We start from the raw sequence: 23,870 nt of genomic DNA, 5'->3' as shown, positions 1-23,870 counted from the left end.
AAAAAAGCAAATTGAAACTATAGGAGTACAGAAAGATTTTGAAGATGTACATATACTTGTAGTAAATGATGTACCTATAAAGAGCAAAAAGATATGGCAAGAATTAGTAGATGTTAATAAGGTTAAAAAACAATGTTATACCTGGTACAAAACAACATTTATTATATAAATGCTGAGGTTCTTCAAAATATACTACATATAGAAGATGAAACATTACTGTCAAGTGGTTAAATAGGAAAGGTGGATTGATCAAGATCAGAAGAAATTTATGAACACTACAGTATCCATCCTCTTAATTTCAAAGAAGTTACTGGTGACGCAATTGCGCTTTTTTAAATGAAGCAAGACAAAGTAGCGCTCATGAGTGTTTGGGAGAAAGTTGAGAGGCTCGCTGTTTTCCTCAACTGTTTCTCACTGGAGAAGATGAACGCTATGATGACCGTACCTGTACAGATACCAGCAGCTGAATATCACTCAATGAGATTATATTCAGAAGATCCTAGATTTCGCCAGTGTATTCCATATATATTTTATATTCTCTTTGAGACTGACTTGCCTGGATGTTCATACAATGTAAATCATGTACTGAAGACAGGAGAAACTCTTCAAAAACTTTGTGCTAAGGAATTTGTTGAAAAAGTTTATGGAAAGGACAAAAAGTTGGAGTACATCTTAATTAATTAGCTGACTTGTCAACGTGGTACCAACGAGTATTGGTAACATGGTTAGCTGAAATGTATGTTAAGAAACCTAGGTGCACCTACTTGATCCCTGACACTTAGTTGTGCTGAGTATGTGTGGGATGATCTGCTTTAATGTTTGCGAGAAGTAAACTCTAATATTAAAGACATTGAACTTAAGACAGTAGGAGAACTCTGTTCTGTGGAACCCACTAATATTTGCAGATACTTTAACCACCGATTTCAAGGAATGATGTCTTTGATCTGCAACAAGATAAACTCTCCTCTTGGTGAAGTAGCTGGTTTCTTTTGGTGTAAAGAGTACCAAGCAAGAGGTTCTCCTCATATTCACATGCTGTTATGGATTAAAGATGCACCTAAATTTGGAACAGACAGTGATGAGTCTGTACTGTCTTTCATTGAACTGTGTGTGACATGCTCCATTCCAAAAGATACTGGTAAAAAAGGTTTGCGACAACAAGTTCTGCGCTTCCAAAATCACAGATGTGGAAAGTACTGCAGATGTAAATATAGAACCAAAGGTACATTTTATACAAGATGTCGTTTTGGATTTCCTTGACCTGTCATTTCACAGGGAAGAGTAAACAGCTTTCCATCTGCAGTCAGACCTACATTAACATGAAAGCCACTGAAAAATACTTACAAAAACTCAAAACAACGGAGGCCTTGAAGTACGTTAATGATTATAATCCAGTCATGTTAAAGATGTGGAATGTAAACATGAACATACAGTTTTCTCCAGATAACTCTATTGCTGTTGCTCAGTACGTCACTTCATATCTCAAAATCTGAGAAGACAGAGATGAAGGAGATGTGGGAGGAGATTTCTGCAGAAAAGAGTCTTACTAGGAAATTGTACAGTTTTAGCGTGAAAAAGCTTTCCCACAGAGAATGGAGCTTATTAGTGTGCAGACAAGTTGAGCTTGTCTAGTTTGTTCTCCAAATCTAGGGAAATTGTTTGAGTAAGTCTAGGGCTTGCAAACACACAAAATAGAGGCGGTCATTATGACCCTAGCGGTCTCTTGACTGCCAGGGCAAAGGTGGCAGTTTCACCACTCCACATCTCCACTCATACTGCCAGGGCGGTCAGAGCCGCTGGGCTGGAGATGTGCATCTCCGACCCTGCAGTTCATAGAAGACTGCTGGCAGTACCAGGAGCTGCCTTTCCACCCAGGTTGCCGTGGGGGTAGCACTGCCACGATAACCCTGGTGGAAACTCTACCAGTGACAGGGAATTTCTTCCTTGTCACCGGTAGACGACTCCCCCATACCTCTCAGTGAACACTAAACCCCCCTCCCTCCTCTAGACACAGTGCCCCCCTCCAGACACAGCGCCCCCTCCCCCGTCCCCTCCAGGCACAGCACCCCCACCAGACACAGCACCCCTCCAGACACAGTGTCCCCATACCCTTTCCAAGCACAGTGCCCCCTCCCCGCATACACGAACACAGACGCACCACTCATACACTTATTCACCTACACTTACATACACGCATTCTCTCAAATACATCCATACTCGCATTCACTTCAGCACGCACACACGCATTCAACCACTCATACTCACAGACAAACACACATTCACCACAACACTGATACTCGCATATACACACACACATACACACTTACATGCATACATGCACTCACTTCTACATTCAGACATGCATGCAACCATGCATACACACATTCATGCACAAACGCAGACAACATACACTCACACATGCACACAAACCCCCCCGCCACCCCACCACTCCCCTGCCCTGTGGGACAATCAACTTACCTGGTCTGGGGAGGAAGTTGTCTGGCAGGGAAGGGGCGCTTCCACCTCTGGCAGCACCCCGCCAGTAGGACACCGCCAGGCCTTACTATTGCTCGCAATACGGCAGGTGGTGTCTTTCTGGCGGGGTGAGCCCAGTGGTGGAACTGCCCCAGCGCCCCCACCCATCAGCATGACTACTGCTGGGTTTCCATACAAAGTGTGGCGGAAATCCAGCAGTACCCGTAATATGGTGGGCGGAAGACCGCCAGCACTGGCGGTCTTCTGGCGCCCGCGGCTTTGGCGGTCTTTAAGGAAGACTGCCAAAGTTATAATGACCACCAGAGTGTTAAAGTCTTTCCCAGAAATTCAGTATCTAGCAGAGTTTGATCCAGAAAGTAGAGAGACTGTAAAATCTAATACGTTAGACACATACTATCCAAAAAGGAGTCCACATCTAGAAGACATGTGCCTTTACAAAGTATTTCAGTACTACAGATATAGAAGTAATGTAGTGGAAAACATTGAAAAAGGTAAATTTGCAGTTGTTGGATGTGACAGTTGTTTGGTCAGACACACAAAGGAAATCTAACTGGCCAGACAAAACTTAGGCCCATATTTATACAATTGTATTTTGGTCCGTTTGCGCCGCTTTTGCGTCAAAAAACGGCGCAAATGTGGCGCTATAAAAGTGTAAATATGGGCCTTAGTTGCCAAACTACAGAGAAAAGAGAGTTTGTCTATTTGGCACTCCAACTTTTCATGCCTTGACGTGCTGAACTACTTAGAGAGTATGACTGTGATGAAGATTTCTTCGATGCTGTGAAAGATGGCATTGAGTGTTCATTCTTTCCACACTACTTGCAAATGTTGAAAGATGAGGTTGAACAGGAAGAAACTATTGTGGCTGAGATAGGAAGGAGAGTTTACAAAGCAACCAAAGTTCTGGACCACTAAGTCAAAATCCTCCTGGAGAACCAATTATTTGAAATGAAGTAGCCATAGCGATCAATGAGATAGAGATTGCAATGCAAGAAGCAAGAGAGGAAATTGTTACTTTTGAATAGTTAGTACAACAGCTAAACGATGAACAGGAACAAATCTATGATGAGGTAAAGGGTAAAGTAGAGCTTTAATTTCTGCATGAAAAGAAACAATGTGTATGTTCTTCTTTTAAACCACTACTACTATAAATCAGTGGTCAAGCTGGCACTTTACATAAATCTTTATAATCAAAGTTCTTACCTCTTTTCTACACAAGACTACAGAATCAAATTTATCATGTGTGGTAACAGCACCAACAGATTTAGCTGTCCACAACATTCATTGAATTACTTTACATTGGCTACTTATGCTTCCTGTTGAACATGATAATAAATTGAAATACCAGACATTATCTGGTAAAGCTGGTCACAAAGTTTCCAGAGGTTTAAAAAACTGTTTTTTAATTATTGATGAGGTTAGCATGGTGTTAAATTAATGCATGCCTTTATACACTTAAGAAAGCAGCACATTTTAAAAACAGAGTATGATGTACTAATTGGAGGAAAGTATTTAATTGTCTTCAGTGATCTACTGCAACTCACCCCCTTGAAAGGACAGCCTGTTTTCAAGACACTTCTCCATAATGAAACAAGAAAGTCTTCGGGAAGTATTGGGAATGTAAATATTTGGTTAAACTTTGAATACAAGGAACTAGTGAAGAATATGTGCCAAGCATCCAACATAGAATATTTAAATATCCTGAAGGACATTAGAGTAGGAGTTTTGACAAATGATAGAAAACATGTGTTACAAAGTTGCCTTGTCAAGAAATAATTTCATTAAAAAAGTACAGCAGCCCAACTAATGTACACTTGTATTAAAGAAGAAAAAAAAATCCATACTCTGTTTAAGGCAAGAGTGTTCCAACTTCAACGAAAATTATTGAAACTAGAAAAAGAAAATATTTTGGAAATTACAGCCATTAATAAAATGGGACATCAGGGAGTCACAATACTACTAACAGAAAAACTAGAAGCAAAACTGGATTCTTTAGAAAAGTGTGTATTGAAGACTGCAGAAATAGAAAAGTGTTTACGTGTGTGCAAAAACTGTTGAGTAATTTTGTGGTGTAATTTAAATGTTGAGTAAGGGTTGGTAAAGGGTGCCATGGGTAAAGTTATAGATTTTTTTAAATTTAAAAATAAAGATGAGGTTGAACATTTGGCTGTAAAATTTGATGAGATAGATGGTGTGAAGCAGATTGGCCAATGTATTGTACAGTTTTTGCTTGTAAAGGATTATATGCCCGGTGGCAACAGTTTTCAATCTCTCTAGTGTACGCTGTCACTATCCATAAATCACAAGGTTTAAAAATAGATACAGCTTTTAGTAATATTGGAAATAGAGTATTCAAAGAAGATATATCATATGTAGCATTATCACGTGTTAGATGGTTTGTTCATGGTTGAATTTGATGAAAACATAGTTTGTGCTATAAGCTGTGTGAGAGAGTATAATCAATTAAGAATTTTATACGCTCCTCACTTAAGTGATATCCTATTTATGAGAAACAGATAATCTATCCAAAGAGGAAACTTCCAAAAGAGCCCTTGGATTTTGAAGAGAAAAAGAAAAAGAATGAAAATAAGATAGATATTGTAGGTTGCCAATTGGGAAACAGTTTAGGTGTCAGCTGCTATGCAAATGTTGTTCTCAGTGTATTTTTTCCTTTACCACATGTTGTACATGGAATTCAACAGAAAGTAGTTAAGAGGTTGTATTCTACAGTGTATCATTTCTTACAACGTTTACTGAGTGAAAAGCCAGTAACATATTCTGCTTCAGCCATTCAAGACCTTGTAGATGCATGTAGCAGATCAGTAGAATTTACTCTCAGTAGTCAGCAAGATGCACAGGAATTTATAATGGTCATCCTGGAAGTATTAGAAGAAGAAGAAGTAAATATTGATGTGTTATTGAGACTGTGATACAACTGTGACCATTAGTGTGAAGAGTGTTCTTTTACATCCTGTATTCTAATAAATTCTGAGCGTTTTCTGTACTTCAGACTACTAGATTCCAAAACTGTGCCTTTTGACAGATTGATTAAAAACGCAAAACAAGACATGGAATGCCCAAATTGTAGATCAGATGTTATGTCTACTTTGCATCCACAAAGAACAGGAAAATGCCTTATACTAATGTTACAATGATGCAGAGCAGATGGATCTAAACTGGAAACTGAAATTACAAACTTCAAAGTTGGACAAATTTAAATTTCTGGAAAAACCTAAACAACTGCAGCTATTATTTTTCATGAAGGAGTTATTATAACATGTGGACACTACACTGTTAAATACTGGAACTGGATGAACAGGATACAATGACAGTAGCTTTACATTTAAACCAAAACTGCCTTTCAAACTACAAAATTCTTAACTTCTCTTTCTTCAAGCAAATTTCTAACATATATTGCTGGAATAAACTAACATACAACATTTTTTCTACAGAGATTCTCAGTGTTTTAGACATTATTCAGCCTACCAGGGGTGATGTCTTTAAAAAGTTCAGCAAAATTTAAGAAAGCTTGGGTCAGATTTACAAGGCCCTTGTACCTCAATTGTGTTATGCTAATGTGGCTCAGTGAGGAATTTTCCACTGCACCATATTTATAAAGTGGTGCAACGCATGCATTGCACCACTTTGCGGCTCCTTGCACCAAATTATGCCTCTGACAGGCATAATGTATGCAAGGAGGCGTTCTGGCGTTAGGAGGCCCGCAAAAATGGCACAGTGAAATCTACAAGATTTCCCTGCGCCATTTTTTGTATCATTTTTAACACCTGCTCAAAGCAGGTGTTAAAGTGATTCACCCATTGTAATCTGAGGCACCAGCACTGATGCGCCAGTTTCATGTAAATATCCCCCCTTGTATCTTCCACAAAGAAGTTAATATAACATCTTGAAACTAGTGACATTCAATCAAAGATTACCTTACATACTATCAAATTCTTACCTTCTCTTTTTAACCAAAATTATAAGGCTAATTGCTACTAAAAAAACATTAAATAGTTCACTTCTGGGACTCCTAATACAATAAGTTAAGGCATTATATGGTCTACGAAGAGTGATGTCTTCATAAGGGATTACAATTATTGAAATGGACTTACTCCTAAAACAAAACAAAAGAGACACCACTAAACTGGAAAAAAGAGATCAGAAACAAAAAACCAGTACAAACAACCATTTTATACAGAAACAAATACTAATAAAGTTATTAAAGATAAACATGCTATTGGATATCCAACTAGTTTTAGAAAGTAAAAATAGATGGACAGAATATAAGAAGACCGTCACAATCAAACAGACATTTGAAGAACAGCTGGAAAATATTTAAAGAGAATTATGATTATAACACTAACACACTCTACTCCTTGTTAATGGTTTACCAGATTCGACAACATCATGTGGCCTACCAAGGGTGATGTTTTTATAAGGCTTTTCATCTACTGCAATCTTTCATACATATTAATTACATTCTAACACTCTTACTATAGAAACATACTTACATTAAGCTTATGGGTATTATACTACTTAAGAAGTGTAGGTAAAACAGTTCATTATTTGTAGTGAGCGTGGTGCATAGTAATGTTAATTTCAAATAACATACTATGAAATTATGTTTCTTTTTTACATTCTATATGATTGTTTTCTGCCCCACTATTCAGTGATGAGTATCTATACAACACTTCATTTATGGCATAAAAGTTTGGAAGCTAAGAACAGTGAAGAATGGAAAATGAGATGCTTGAATAACATGTATAATTGCTATACAATGACATAAATTTCTTGTGTTTTATTATTAACAATACTTTTTTAAATATAGATTTTGAAACTTTACTAGACAAATGTGAAACATTAACTTCTATTTATGTTTTCTTTCTTTTTACGCAGATTAACAGACCTATTTATTGCAGTAATAAGGGTGACTAATTACATCTTTCTCCATTCATACACCAGCCATAAATATACTCAACTAAACATAGGTAATTATACTCATACACTAATACACACTAATGAAACACTGATACATCCACATGTATACTAGTAGCTAGACTAACTCACCAAGAGACACATATTGCCATACACTGACACAACCAGTCACACATTGATGCGGGCAGTGACAAACCCATTCACACACTTATGCACTCACTAACACACCTAGGTAGACCCTTAAGCATACACTAAGATGCCCAGGCACACACTGATAAACACACTAATACCCACAGGCACACACTGACAAATATGCTGACACACCCAGTCACACACCGATGCATTCACTAATACACCTAGGCATGCATGAATGCAAATGCTGGCACACCCAGGCACACACTGATGCATACACTACCAAACCCACAGAAATACATATGCATAGCCTGACACTCACTTATACATAGACTAATATATCCATTCACATACAGACATACATGCTGATACACCCACACACACACACTAGTCCACACACTGATACAACCAGCCAGACACTGATACATCCACTGAAACAGGCAGACACCACATACGAATGCATACACTCACACACAGGTGCACACTGATGCATAGATGAACCTACCCAGGCACATGCTAATGCATACACTGGCATACACAGGTTCATACACATCCATACTCTGACACAACCAAACACACACTGATGCATAGACTAATACATCCAGGTAGATACTGATGCCTACACTAAGACACTCAGGCACACACTTACACATACACTAATATACTTGGGCCCATACTGACACATATGCCGACACACCTAGGCACACACTGATTCATACACTACCATACCCAGGCACACACTCATGCATTCACTGACATACTCGGGCACCTACTGATACATACACTAACACACCCAGGCACACACATATACATTGCCTGAGATACCCAGGAACTCACTTATACATAGACTGAGAAATCAATTAACACACTGACATATATGCTGATACGCACCCACTGATACACCCAGGCAGACACTGATGCATCCACTGACAAAGCCAGACACACAGTTTCATAAACTAACACATCCAAGATCACACTCATGCACACACAAACACAGTCATGCATACACTGATACATCCAGGCACCCACTGATACATACACTAACACACCCAGGCACACACTCATAGACTGATATACCCAGGCATACGCTAATGTATGCGGTCACACATCCAGGTAAACACTTATTTAAACACTGATACATCCAGAAACACACTGGCACATACACTAACATACACAGGTACACACTAATACATAGAGTAACATACCCAGGCACACACTGATACATACACTAACATAGCCAAGCACAAATTCATGCATATACTAACATACTGAGGCACCCGCTGATGTATATACTAACACACCCAGGCACACACAGATGCATACACTACCACACCCAGGCACACAGTCATGCATAGACTTCCATATTCAGGTCCCTACTGATGCATACACTAACACACACAGGCACACACTTATATGTAACACAAAAGGATGATGGACGGAGTGCTGAATAATGCACTCACCCACCCCCAGTCACAGATCTGGGTTTAATCCATCGTTCTTTTGCTCACCATGCCACCCCAGTTTGGACCTGGCTTGGCAGTTCGGGCTGGACTGCTCCCATTGGGAGCAGGGTTAAGACTGATTTGCAAATAGCTCGGTCCGAACTGGGGTGACATGGCAAGCAAAATAACGATGGATTAAACCCAGATCTGTGACTGGGGGTGAGTGTTTGAAATGTTTCAACACTCCGTCCATCATTTTATTTTGTGATACACACTTATATGTAGCCTAATACACCTAGGAACTCACTTAAACATACACTGAGATATCCATTTACACACTGACATACATAATCTGATACATCCAAGCACACAATGATGCACATATTGATACACCCAGGCAGACATATACAAGTGTTTACACTAACACATTCAGGCACACACTGATGCATGAGTGGGCATACTCAGGCACATGCTAATGCATACGCTGACACAAAGGTACATACTCATCCATACCTTGATACATCCAAACACACACTGATGCATAGACCAATACACCCAGACACACACTGATGCATACACTATCATACCCAGGCACAGACTCATGCATACACTGACATATTCAGGCACCTACTGATATATACACTAACACATGCAGGAATACACTTATGCCTAGCCTGACATACCCAGGAACTCACTTGTGATATCCATTCTCACACTGACATATATGCTATACATCCAAACCCACACTGATGCACACACTGATACACCAAGGCAGACACTGATGCATCCACTGGCACTGTCAGACACATACTGCTGCATGTACTAACACACCCAAGAACACACTCATGCATACACTAGCACACTCATCCATACATTGATACATCCAGGCACCCACTGATACATACACTAACAGACCCAGGCACACACTCATTCATAGATTGATATACCCCGGCATAAGTTAATGTATACAATCACACATCCAGGTAAACACTCATCTATAAATATCCAGAAACACACTGATGCATACACTAACACAACCAGGCACCCACTTGTGCATAGACTGACACATCTGCACACACACTGACACACACACACACTCACGCAATCAGACAGACACTGAAGCATACACTGACACACCCAAGTACACACTATATGTGGCCTAATATACCCAGGAACTCACTTAAACATATACTGATACACCCAAGCACACACTTATGCATAGACTAACACACCCACACACACACTGATACATACACTAACAACACAGACATATACTGACGCGCACACCCACACACGCAGACACACACTAATGCATACACTGACATACCCACTCAGTCATTTATACAAAGACTGACATGTCCATTCATGCACTGACATATATGCTGACACACCCAATCACACACTGATGCATACACTGATACACCCAGGCAGACACTGATGCATCCACTGACACAGTCAGGCCTATACTGCTGCATTCACTAACACACCTAGGCACATGTTAATGCATACACTGACACACCTAGGCAGACAGTCATGCATACACTAACACACACAGGCACACACTGACACTCAAACTAACACACCCAGGCAGACATTGATGTATACACTAAGACACTCAGGCACACACTAATACATATAATAGTACACCCAGGGACACACAGACGCATATGCTGACACACCCAGGCACACACTGAAGCATACACTACCACACCCAAACACACATTCATGCATATACTAACATACTCAGGCACCGACTGATGCATATACTGTCGTAGTTTGGACTCTTGCTCTGGGCAAGACTGCTGGTTTAAGGATGACAGTACTTATGTTTGTAGGTGACTATGCCTATCCTACAACAAGTCGCAGCTGTTGTCCCAACCCTTCCGGCTCACTAGCAGCACCTTACCAAAAACACAAATAGTAAAAGGTGATTTGTGGCAGCCTTTAAGCATGGACTCGAGAATAAGACATCTCAGGGAGTGTCGTGGTTAAACGGAGATTACCCCTTTCTCACAGATACATCATGTCTCAACCAAACATAGGCAATAACGAAGATGCAGTAAAGTTTCAATAGTTTTTTTATTTAACACAACTGCAATCTGCGATATGTTGCATGGGCGGCAATGATTAGGATAATGAACAGTGCAAGAAACAGAATTGTGAAGACAAGAGTCATTATTACAAAGACCCCCACCATCTTGCAATAGCATATAAAAGACATAAGATGTGTAATATGTCCTATAACCCTAATGTGATAGGCCTAACCTCCTACCTAAAGGAGAGCTGGGTTCGCTAAAACTAATCTGCCAATGCCATGTCCATGAGAGGAGCCCCCAACCCTTGTTTCCTTGGAATGAGTCTCTATCTCAGACTCCGCAGGAACGCGAAGACTGGGTCAGCATCCAGACGACGTGCAGCATCGATATCAGCGATGGTGGCGATGCCCTCTGGTCAGAATCCCTCTGATTATCTGTCTAAAGTGCGATGTATATTATACATATCTACCAGGAACCCTGACGTAGGTGTGTTCCCAAACAATAGATAACAGACATGCTTGGGGCGGCAATTACTATAAACAAATCCCTCGAAAGTATAGCGAGGGAAAGTCCCTAAGTGTGAACACCTACTGTTTGTTTGTCTTTGTCACTTGATCTTGACGCCTTATTGCGGTGGCACTGATAATGCAAAGCATAACAAGTGGCCTAACTATAAACAAGGCAGCCATCTTAGATTAATTAAATAATTAAATGGGCTAAGAGAGAGCAAGCTAAGTAGGTTAAAAGTCACTAGGTGATGGGGGCACGAGTCTGTAAGCCAAACGCTAAGCTAACTCCTGTTATCCCATTAAAACAAATTAGGATTTATTACAATACTAACACACGCAGGCACACACTGGTGCATAGACTAACATACCCCGGCACACACTGATACACATTGTAACACAGCCATGGACACACTGATGCATATACTAACATACTCAGGCACCCATTGATGACTATACTAACACACCCAGACACCCACTGACGCATACACTAATACACACAGACATACACTAATGCACACACTGATACACACAGGCTGACATTGACACATACACTAAGACACCCAGGCACACACTAATACATAAACTATTACACCAAGGCACACACTGACATGAACTGATGCATGTACAGGCATACACTAATGTACATTAACACACCCATGCAGACACTGATGCATACACTGACACACCCAAGCAACACTGATGCATACACTCAAACACAAACACACACTGACACACAAATTAACACATCCAGGCAGATACTGACACATACACTAAGACACCCGGGCACACACTGATACATAAACTCATACACCCAGGCACACACTGACATATATGTTGATATGTTGACACGCCCAGACATAAACTGATGCAAACACTATCACACCCAAGTACACTTTCCTGCATACACTAAGATCCTCAGGTACCCACTGATGCGTATTCTAACATGCATCATCCTAATGTGTACACTGATACACCAAGGTACACACTCATCCATACACTCATCCATCCGATTCTTCTGGGTAAATAGTATTATTTGTTCAAAAGTGTTAAATTCAGCTACCTGTGTCTGTTTTACTGTGGACTCTCTGTGTTTCAGGCAGCCTGGCCTCTTTTAATGTTTTTTTAATTTGTTTTTGCCGTGACTGTGTGAATTGCCTTTCTAGTTTGTGGCACCCCTCTTCCCCCCACCTGTGTGAATTGCCTTGCTAGTTTGTGGCACCCGCCCCCACACCCCCACTCTCTTTCCTCTTCTAAGTTAAAAGGCTACATACATCTTGCAGAGTGTGTTTTTAGGAGACTGTTTTAATCTGTTTCTGTGATTTAAATTGTGCTTAAAAACTGTCTGCCCTCCCTGTATTTTTTGCCTTTAAAAAAGCCCGATTTTAGAGTGCGCACCCAGCACTATTCCAGTGTTTGTTTCTTAAACAATCACTCCCTTACCTGGAAAGTAGACTCTGCTAGCTTGGAAGTGTAGATTCAGCCTGTCTGTATCCAAGGAGATTCTGAATAGAGCAGCAGTTGCCTTTCCCCCTGACCACAGGGACTGGACTTAGCTGATTGGCTCCCTGAGTCCCTGCTGCACCTGAGACCCGCCCACCACACCTGCTCTGGCCCCTTAAGTTTGTGGAGGGAAGCCCAAAACAGCCACCTCCATTTTGTGAGCCTCTGTGCATCTCCCCTGTGTCCTGATACAGCCCAGTGTTCAAGGATTGCAAAAAGACCTAGGTAAGGAGCCCTGAGATTCTTCTGGGTAAATAGTATTATTTGTTCAAAAGTGTTAATTTCAGCTACCTTTGTCACTTTTACTGTGGACTCTCTGTGTTTCAGGCAGCCTGGCCTCTTTTAAAGTGGTGTTTTTTTTTAATTTGTTTTTGCCGTGACTGTGTGAATTGCCTTGCTAGTTTGTGGCAACCCCCCTCCCCCCACCCTTTTTCTTCTTCTAAGTAAAAAGGCTACATACATCTTGCAGAGTGTGTTTTTAGGAGACTGTTTTAATCTGTTTCTGTGATTTAAATTGTGCTTTAAAACTGTCTGCCCCCCTTTATTTTTGCCTTGAAAAAAGCTTTATTTTAGAGTGCGCGCCCAGCACTATTCCAGTGTTTGTTTCTTAAACAATCTCTCCCTTACCTAGAAAGTAGACTCTGCTAGCTTGGAAGTGTGGATTCAGCCTGTCTGTATCCAAGGAGATTCTGAATAGAGCAGCAGTTGCCTTTCCCTCTGACCACAGGGACTGGACTTAGCTGATTGGCTCCCTGAGTCCCTGCTGCACCTGAGACCTGCCCACCACATCTGCTCTGGCCCCTTAAGTTTGTGGAGGGAATCCCAAAACAGCCACCTCCATTTTGTGAGCCTCTGTGCATCTCCCCTGTGTCCTGATACAGCCCAGTGTTCAAGGATTGCAAAAAGACCTAGGTAAGGAGCCCTGAGATTCTTCTGGGTAAATAGTATTATTTGTTCAAAAGTGTTTATTTCAGCTACCTGTGTCTGTTTTGCTGCAGACTCTCTGTGTTTCAGGCAGCCTGGCCTCTTTTAAAGTGGTGTTTTTTTTTTATTTGTTTTTGCCGTGACTGTGTGAATTGCCTTGCTAGTTTGTGGCACCCGCCCCCACACCCCCACTCTCTTTCCTCTTCTAAGTTAAAAGGCTACATACATCTTGCAGAGTGTGTTTTTAGGAGACTGTTTTAATCTGTTTCTGTGATTTAAATTGTGCTTAAAAACTGTCTGCCCTCCCTGTATTTTTTGCCTTTAAAAAAGCCCGATTTTAGAGTGCGCACCCAGCACTATTCCAGTGTTTGTTTCTTAAACAATCACTCCCTTACCTGGAAAGTAGACTCTGCTAGCTTGGAAGTGTGGATTCAGCCTGTCTGTATCCAAGGAGATTCTGAATAGAGCAGCAGTTGCCTTTCCCCCTGACCACAGGGACTGGACTTAGCTGATTGGCTCCCTGAGTCCCTGCTGCACCTGAGACCCGCCCACCACACCTGCTCTGGCCCCTTAAGTTTGTGGAGGGAAGCCCAAAACAGCCACCTCCATTTTGTGAGCCTCTGTGCATCTCCCCTGTGTCCTGATACAGCCCAGTGTTCAAGGATTGCAAAAAGACCTAGGTAAGGAGCCCTGAGATTCTTCTGGGTAAATAGTATTATTTGTTCAAAAGTGTTTATATCAGCTACCTGTGTCTGTTTTACTGCAGACTCTCTGTGTTTCAGGCAGCCTGGCCTCTTTTAAAGTGGTGTTTTTTTTTTTTGTTTTTTTTTTTGCCGTGACTGTGTGAATTGCCTTGCTAGTTTGTGGCACCCCCTCCCACACCCACACTCTCTTTCCTCTTCTAAGTTAAAAGGCTACATACATCTTGCAGAGTGTGTTTTTAGGAGACTGTTTTAATCTGTTTCTGTGATTTAAATTGTGCTTAAAAACTGTCTGCCCCCCTGTATTTTTTGCCTTTAAAAAAGCCTGATTTTAGAGTGCGCGCCCAGCACTATTCCAGTGTTTATTTCTTAAACAATCTCTCCCTTACCTAGAAAGTAGACTCTGCTAGCTTGGAAGTGTAGATTCAGCCTGTCTGTATCCAAGGAGATTCTGAATAGAGCAGCAGTTGCCTTTCCCCCTGACCACAGGGACTGGACTTGGCTGATTGGCTCCCTGAGTCCCTGCTGCACCTGAGACCCGCCCACCACACCTGCTCTGGCCCCTTACGTTTGTGGAGGGAAGCCCAAAACAGCCACCTCCATTTTGTGAGCCTCTGTGCATCTCCCCTGTGTCCTGATACAGCCCAGTGTTCAAGGATTGCAAAAAGACCTAGGTAAGGAGCCCTGAGATTCTTCTGGGTAAATAGTATTATTTGTTCAAAAGTGTTTATTTCAGCTACCTGTGTCTGTTTTACTGCAGACTCTCTGTGTTTCAGGCAGCCTGGCCTCTTTTAAAGTGGTGTTTTTTTTTTATTTGTTTTTGCCGTGACTGTGTGAATTGCCTTGCTAGTTTGTGGCACGCCCCCGCCCCCCCACACCCCCACTCTCTTTCCTCTTCTAAGTTAAAAGGCTACATACATCTTGCAGAGTGTGTTTTTAGGAGACTGTTTTAATCTGTTTCTGTGATTTAAATTGTGCTTAAAAACTGTCTGCCCTCCCTGTATTATTTGCCTTTAAAAAAGCCCGATTTTAGAGTGCGCGCCCAGCACTATTCCAGTGTTTGTTTCTTAAACAATCACTCCCTTACCTGGAAAATAGACTCTGCTAGCTTGGAAGTGTGGATTCAGCCTGTCTGTATCCAAGGAGATTCTGAATAGAGCAGCAGTTGCCTTTCCCCCTGACCACAGGGACTGGACTTAGCTGATTGGCTCCCTCAGTCCCTGCTGCACCTGAGACCAGCCCACCACACCTGCTCTGGCCCCTTAAGTTTGTGGGGGGAAGCCCAAAACAGCCACCTCCATTTTGTGAGCCTCTGTGCATCTCCACTGTGTCCTGATTCAGCCCAGTGTTCAAGGATTGCAAAAAGAACTAGGTAAGAAGCCCTGAGATTCTTCTGGGTAAATAGTATTATTTGCTCAAAAGTGTTTATTTCAGCTACCTGTGTCTGTTTTACTGTGGACTCTCTGTGTTTTAGGCAGCCTGGCCTCTTTTAAAGTGGTGTTTTTTTTAATTAGTTTTTGCCGTGACTGTGTGAATTACCTTGCCAGTTTGTGGCACCCCCCCCACCCTTTTTCCTCTTCTAAGTAAAAAGGCCACATACATCTTGCAGAGTGTGTTTTCAGGAGACTGTTTTAATCTGCTTCTGTGATTTAAATTGTGCTTAAAAACTGTCTGGCCCCCTGTATTTTTTACCTTTAAAAAAGCCCGATTTTAAAGTGCGCGCACAGCACTATTCCAGTGTTTGTTTCTTAAACAATCTCTCCCTTACCTGGAAAGTAGACTCTGCTAGCTTGGAAGTGTGGATTCGGCCTGTCTGTATCCAAGGAGATTCTGAATAGAGCAGCAGTTACCTTTCCCCCTGACCACAGGAACTGGACTTAGCTGATTGGCTCCCTGAGTCCCTGCTGCACCTGAGACCCGCCCACCACACCTGCTCTGGCCCCTTAAGTTTGTGGAGGGAAGCCCAAAACAGCCACCTCCATTTTGTGAGCCTCTGTGCATCTCCACTGTGTCCTGATACAGACCAGTGTTCAAGGATTGCAAAAAGACCTAGGTAAGGAGCCCTGAGATTCTTCTGGGTAAATAGTATTATTTGTTCATAAGTGTTTATTTCAGCTACCTGTGTCTTTTTTACTGTGGACTCTCTGTGTTTCAGGCAGCCTGGCCTCTTTTAAAGTGGTGTTTCTTTAATTTGTTTTTGCAGTAACTGTGTGAATTGCCTTGCTAGTTTGTGGCACCCCCCCTCCCCCCCACTCTCTTTCCTCTTCTAAGTAAAAAGGCTACATACATCTTCCAGAGTGTGTTTTTAGGAGACTGTTTTAATCTGTTTCTGTGATTTAAATTGTGCTTAAAAACTTTCTGCCCCCCTGTATTTTTTGCCTTTAAAAAAGCCCGATTTTAGAGTGTGCGCCCAGCACTATTCCAGTGTTTGTTTCTTAAACAATCTCTCCCTTACCTGGAAAGTAGACTCTGCTAGCTTGGAAGTGTGGATTCAGCCTGTCTGTATCCAAGGAGATTCTGAATAGAGCAGCAGTTGCCTTTCCCCCTGACCACAGGGACTGGACTTAGCTGATTGGCTCCCTGAGTCCCTGCTGCACCTGAGACCCGCCCACCACACCTGCTCTGGCCCCTTAAGTTTGTGGAGGGAAGCCCAAAACAGCCACCTCCATTTTGTGAGCCTCTGTGCATCTCCCCTGTGTCCTGATACAGCCCAGTGTTCATGGATTGCAAAAAGACCTAGGTAAGGAGCCCTGGGATTCTTCTGGGTAAATAGTATTATTTGTTCAAAAGTGTTTATTACAGCTACACGTGTCTGTTTTACTTAGGACTCTCTGTGTTTCAGGCAGCCTGGCCTCTTTTAAAGTGGTGTTTTTTTTTTTTTTTTTTGCCGTGACTGTGTGAATTGCGTTGGTAGTTTGTGGCACCCCCCCTACCCCCCCCACCCTTTTTCCTCTTCTAAGTAAAAAGGCTACATACATCTTGCAGAGTGTGTTTTTAGGAGACTGTTTTAATCTGTTTCTGTGATTTAAATTGTGCTTAAAAACTGTCAGCCCCCCTGTATTTTTGCCTTTAAAAAAGCCCGATTTTTGAGTGCGCGCCCAGCACTATTCCAGTGTTTGTTTCTTAAACAATCTCTCCCTTACCTGGAAAGTAGACTCTGCTAGCTTGGAAGTGTGGATTCAGCCTGTCTGTATCCAAGGAGATTCTGAATAGAGCAGCAGTTGCCTTTCCCCATGACCACAGGGACTGGACTTCAGTAACTTGATCCTTATATAAGTTCCTATTGGTTGTTGCATATGTTGTTGTGATAGGTTGATGGGAGATGGTCTTTCATTGGTTGCTGGCTCCAGGGCTGGGGTTATGATTGGTGGATAGGGCTTAGATTCTGATTGGCAGTTGGTTGTAGGGCTGAGATTGGTGGATAGGGCTGAGATTCTGATTGGCTGTTGATTCTAGGGCTGAGATTGGTGGATAGGGCTGAGATTCTGATTGGCTGTTGGTTCTAGGGCTGTGATTGGTGGATAGGGCTGAGATTCTGATTGGCTGTTGGTTCTAGGGATGTGATTGGTGGATAGAGCTGTGATTCTGATTGGCTGTTGGTTCTAGGGCTGTGATTGGTGGATAGGGCTGGGATTCTGATTGGTTGCTGGTTTTAGGGCTGGGGCTGTGATTGGTGGTCAGGAATAGGGCTATGATTGGTGATTAGGGCTGGGTCTCCCATTAGTTGTTTGAATAAGGGCTTGAAATTGGATTGGCTAGGGTTAGGACCAGCTTCTTATTGGGCAGTAGGGCTATAAAAGGCTAGGACTCAGGGCGTCTCAGCCAGGGCGTCGAGGCAAAGGGTGGAGAGGACAAGGGCAGCTGCCTGTTTGGGCCTGTTCGGGACAGGTAGGGACTAGGGACTAGGCCCAGAAATGCTGCCCACTTCTCAATGGGCAAGGAATGGTTCAGCCCCTACACATCCCTCAACATGCAAACACATATTCTACAAAGGCATCCAACTCATACATCACAAACTGACCACAGACAGATTGCATTGCCCAATCACCCAACACAATACCCTTTATACAACACATATACACATATCCCCCACAACTACTACAGTCAAACACCTGCATTCTCACAGCCAACACTACTCTGTCCACTCCCACTAACACAACCTGCCATCACCCACACAATACAAAACTACAGTATACATTTCTCTCAGTCTCAGCCTTCCAGATACACACTCTCTGCTCATACTAACCAACAACACTATCCGCTGTTTGCTCCACACAGACCACCTTTCATCATAACAATTCCCAAACCCTGCCTTCAAACACACCATCTACAAACACTCTTCCCCTCTCTTCACCAATTACACACAAGCATACAATCCCCACATTTCACTCCACCACACATATTACCTTTTCCAGTCATCGCAACTAATACTAACTTTCCTGACACACCCATCACATCTTACACACCTCGTACATTCATCTCCACAACACATCAACACCCCATCTAACACTCAAATTCCACTCACCAGCACTAACTCACATACAAATCCCTCACCAAAAACAACTACACCAATATCCCCTCTCACTATTCCACAAAAACAATACCAACCACAAACATCAGCACATCAAAGCAACACAAACTTACATTACACTTATCGTCATACCCACTCCCACCCTCAGGACTACACAAAGAATACAAATTCCATCCTATCTCCAACCTTACTTTCTCATTCTTCGCAAACACCTACCACAAGCACCCCAACACAGCAACTTTCATTCACTCGCCTCTCCTCCATTGCACAATTTAGAGACTTACATCATGATCCACATGCTCCTCCACCACCCCTAACCCATACTCCACCCACACTAAACAAACGCAAACAAAATAAAAAACATGCCACTCATAGCAATCTCGCATCCCCTTGTCTATTACATAATAAGACTACCCTACAAAAAACAGTACACTCCTCATGGCTCTCTCAGCCACCAAGTCCACCACCCAGACACACAGACCCAACAAAATGCCTCCTTAACCTGCTGGAAGAGGAACACTATATTGAAAAGCAAGACTATTGTGAGCCTCAAACAGTTACAGTTATCACAACTAGCAACACTCCTGCTTCAAGCTCACATTATACTACTTACCCTTCTCCTAAACAAAACAACACTACCACTAACACACCTTTTTTAAACTGCCAGCTCAGAAATGCTCGATCACTCTAAAAAAACAAACACCACATCTACGACCTGCTCACAGACACACAACCTGACTTACTATTCATAACTGTATCTACCTAATTTCCTGTCCCTGCGAATTAAAATATATTGGAATGACCACCCGTCCAGTCAAACTACGCATTAATGAGCACCGGAGCAATATCAGATGCTCCCGCATTACCACAAAACTGAGTGCACATTTTTTGGATGCAAAACACGGCCCTGACGATATGTGGTGGATAGTTCTACAAGTACCCAGATATGACAGCAACAACCCCAATTATTTATTCAAGACCGAACAGAGATGGGTTTTCCGACTGAAAACCCAAAAAGAAGGACTGAATGATGACATACCTTGGAATTTATTAACACCTTAATTTTTGATAGCACAAGGGTCATCATATTCCAGTTACATTACGTAACAGATTATCATTTACCAGTCATTTATTCATTTGAACTACTAGTTAAAAGATTCTAACAGAGCGGGCATTTTGTATATATTTCTATTGTTTTATATATATTTTTCCATCATTTTGAATGATTCATATATTTTTTTGATTATGATAAGCAAATTTCTCCATTGCTTATTTAACCACTTGTTGATCCACACAAAGATAGGGGATCTTCGGTCACTTTATTATTTCCAGTCCTATTCCATGGCCTTTTTACCATTCTTTGGCACTAAAAGATGGCCCCCACAGTAACCCCCGATCTCTCTCCCTTCCCCCCCCTGTCTTTTATGGGTACCAAGACGGGTTTAAAAACATTTTACAATAACTCGATTGCTTTTGACTAACTTCGTAAGATGGCTGCCGAGACGTTAGTCCTATTTCTATTTTTAATACCCGGAACTACCGGCTGGTGTGTTCCGGATGACTCGCGCTATACAGCGCCAGCATAAATAACCCCGTGCCTCTTCAACACGCCGGTTTCAGGCGCGCGGCAGGGGGCAGGTTCCCGGACGGACTGAGGATCGAAAAAAAGTAAGCGGGGGACATCGGGTGTTTATTGCTGTGCTCTACGAGCATATGAATCGATTGAACTTTCACGGAGCCTGATTCATTATTTGCATGGTGCTTCTATCTTCACCGGGCGCCAGCCGTGACAGATTAAGTTCGGGAGACTTAATATATATTTTTTCAATTTAAAAATTAATGGACGTGTGGCAGTATGCACCGGTCCCCCTGTTTGGGGGTTTGCAGCATATACCAATTTGATTAGAGGTCTATTAAGGCATAGATAGACACAGGTGTGTTTCTGCTATAGTTGTTTTTGTGCAAACAACACCCAGGCACATTGACACCATAACCTACTTTTAAGAGGACTGTGAAGCCATATCGCAATAATTTCTTTAAGGCTAAACACTATTCCATCAAGTGCATGAGAGTTCATTCATTTTTTTCATACAATTGTTTTTTTCATACAATTGTTTTTTTAACACATCCTATAAATGGGTACACATACATCTTGATGCACAGATGTGTTTAATACCATATCTAGTGATACAATTCAGACGGAAATACCCAGACTTGTTTTATGTTATGTCTACATGTATTACTATGCGGTGCTACATTATTACATATCGTTAATATTTTCATTTAGTTCGTTTTTCTTGGTTGATGCTAGCGCAGACCTATGGAGCTCAATCTCTAATATGGGATGGTAAGCATCGAAAAAACCTTTTCATCTTTATGCACTACACACTGATAAAGGGTGGTTGTCACTTTACTTTTTTTCAATTGTGCTTTTTCTGTATTGACTATTGGCACTAACCGTTTTATGTCTTTTTGATTATATGCAGGGCGACTATACTGACCGACTGACTCAGACATACTCTGTCTTCTACACTGTAAGTGACTTGATGTGCACTTGATAAATTACTGACACATAGGAGAAGTAGTTTAATAATCAAAGGCTTTTTTGTGGGTCCTGAAGAAGCGTCACTGGATCACTTAGTGACCAAACATAGACGCGAAACATGTTGACCATATGGGATTAGGCGAACTACCTTCCTAGACTATAGAGTGTAACGGTACATTATTTCCAGTGACACTCTAATATATATTTTTTGCTTTTAATCTTGGCCTGAACCCAATTTCTATCACATTAAAATAGTGGCTCAGGTTCAGAGCCAATTTTAGAGTTTTGTCTCTTTTTCTATACTCTCCGTTTCTGATTCAGTTTCTTTCCCAGACCCTTGTTGTTAGCAATTTTATAACGGTTGAGTGCCACCCAGAATGTTGGGTGGCCCGCCAGGCATTGCAGCACCAGTCTGGCGAGGAGTGAGCCCGATGATGATACCTGTCACCCAAATGGGTGGTTGAGGGCCCTCCTGAGATTACTCAGTATAGCTTCGCCATTTCCAAACTGGATCATTTTCTTTATGTCTCTCCTTTGTGGAACAGTGCACCTGTTTTGATATTATATATTCATAACTGAATCCTGGTTGGGAGATGACATGGCACCAGTGTTGCACGAAGCCGTTCCTCCGGGCTATCAAACCACTACTCAAAACCGTATAGGCAAGAGAGGAGGTGGACTAGCTATTATATTCAAACAGGCATTGAACCTCAGTAAAATAGACATCTCCATACAAGGTTGTGAAGCCCTCCTTACCAGATGCCACCCTACTCCAACTTCCTCCTGTAACTTTCTCCTCCTTTACAGACCTCCACCTAACAACTCTACATTCCCAGATGCTTTTCTACACACAGTCTCAAACCTTATTACACTATACTCCAACCTATGCATTCTTGGGGATCTAAACATTTGGTTTGACAAACCCAATATGCCCCATCCAAAAGCTATCACCACTGGCCTAGTCGCATTGAACCTACATCAGATTGTACACAATCCCACACCCATCGCTGGTCACATCCTAGATGTCCTTTTTGCTAAGCCTGAACTAGTTACTATTCATAGCATCATGCCAATCACTTGGTCAGACCACCATATGATAACTTTCCAACATACAACTACACAAATCAACACACCCCACAACTACTTACATACATACACCTATCGACCATGGAGCAAACTCAATTTGGATCACTTAGAAACACAACTAACAGCAAACACAGATCTAGATACAATGAATTCCGTGCCAAAACTTTATGAGTGGCTACAGGAAGCTTTTGATATCCTAATAACACTCAGAAAAACTAAACACAACAAAAGAAAACCAACGCCTTGGAGAAACACAGAACTTAAAAAGATAAAGCAACAAATCAGAAGGTTGCAGCGGACCTGGCTCCAAACAAACAACAGTCAAGACAAACTGCAGCTACACAAACTTAACAGGATATACAAATCATCAATCAAAAAAGCTAAAAAAAGATACTACTCAGACAGAATTCACAATGCTCAATCTACAACCAAGGAATTTTATAAAATTCTCAATGAATTTCGAAAACCTACATGCATGGAAGGAAGTCATCCCACTACTCAAGATTTCACAAACAAATTGGCAACTCACTACACAACCAAGGCAGACACATTGGACTCCTATTTAAAACAGAAGAAAACCATCAGCACCAACCCCTTTCCTAAAATACCCTCTAAGAATAAACCAACCTCTACAGTCCTTCAAACAAATATCCCAGGATGAATTTATGGATTTGGTCAAAGCAAGCAGACCTTCTGGTTGCCCTTCTGACCCTTGCCCACCACAAATCTTCAAGAACATTCTCCTATCTACTTCTGCTGCCACACTTGTAAGAAGAATCATCAACAACTCTTTAACTTCAGGAACTTTTCCTGTAGACCTGAAAAAGGCATACATACGACCTTTATTAAAGAAAACAAACCTAGACCCGCAAGACCCCAAAACTACAGACCAATCACAAATGGACCTTTCCTGGGCAAATTGATAGAAAGAGCAGCATTCGCCCAGATGTCACAATTCATTGAAGACAATTCTATACTTTCAGACTTCCAAACTGGATTCCGCCCAGGAACAAGCACTGAATTGGCACTCATA

This window comes from Pleurodeles waltl, chromosome 10 (genome assembly GCF_031143425.1).
Source record: "Pleurodeles waltl isolate 20211129_DDA chromosome 10, aPleWal1.hap1.20221129, whole genome shotgun sequence".
In the NCBI taxonomy this organism is placed as follows: Eukaryota; Metazoa; Chordata; class Amphibia; order Caudata; family Salamandridae; genus Pleurodeles; species Pleurodeles waltl.
The sequence above is the reverse complement of the archived record's forward strand: the minus strand, read 5'-3'. Positions refer to the sequence as shown.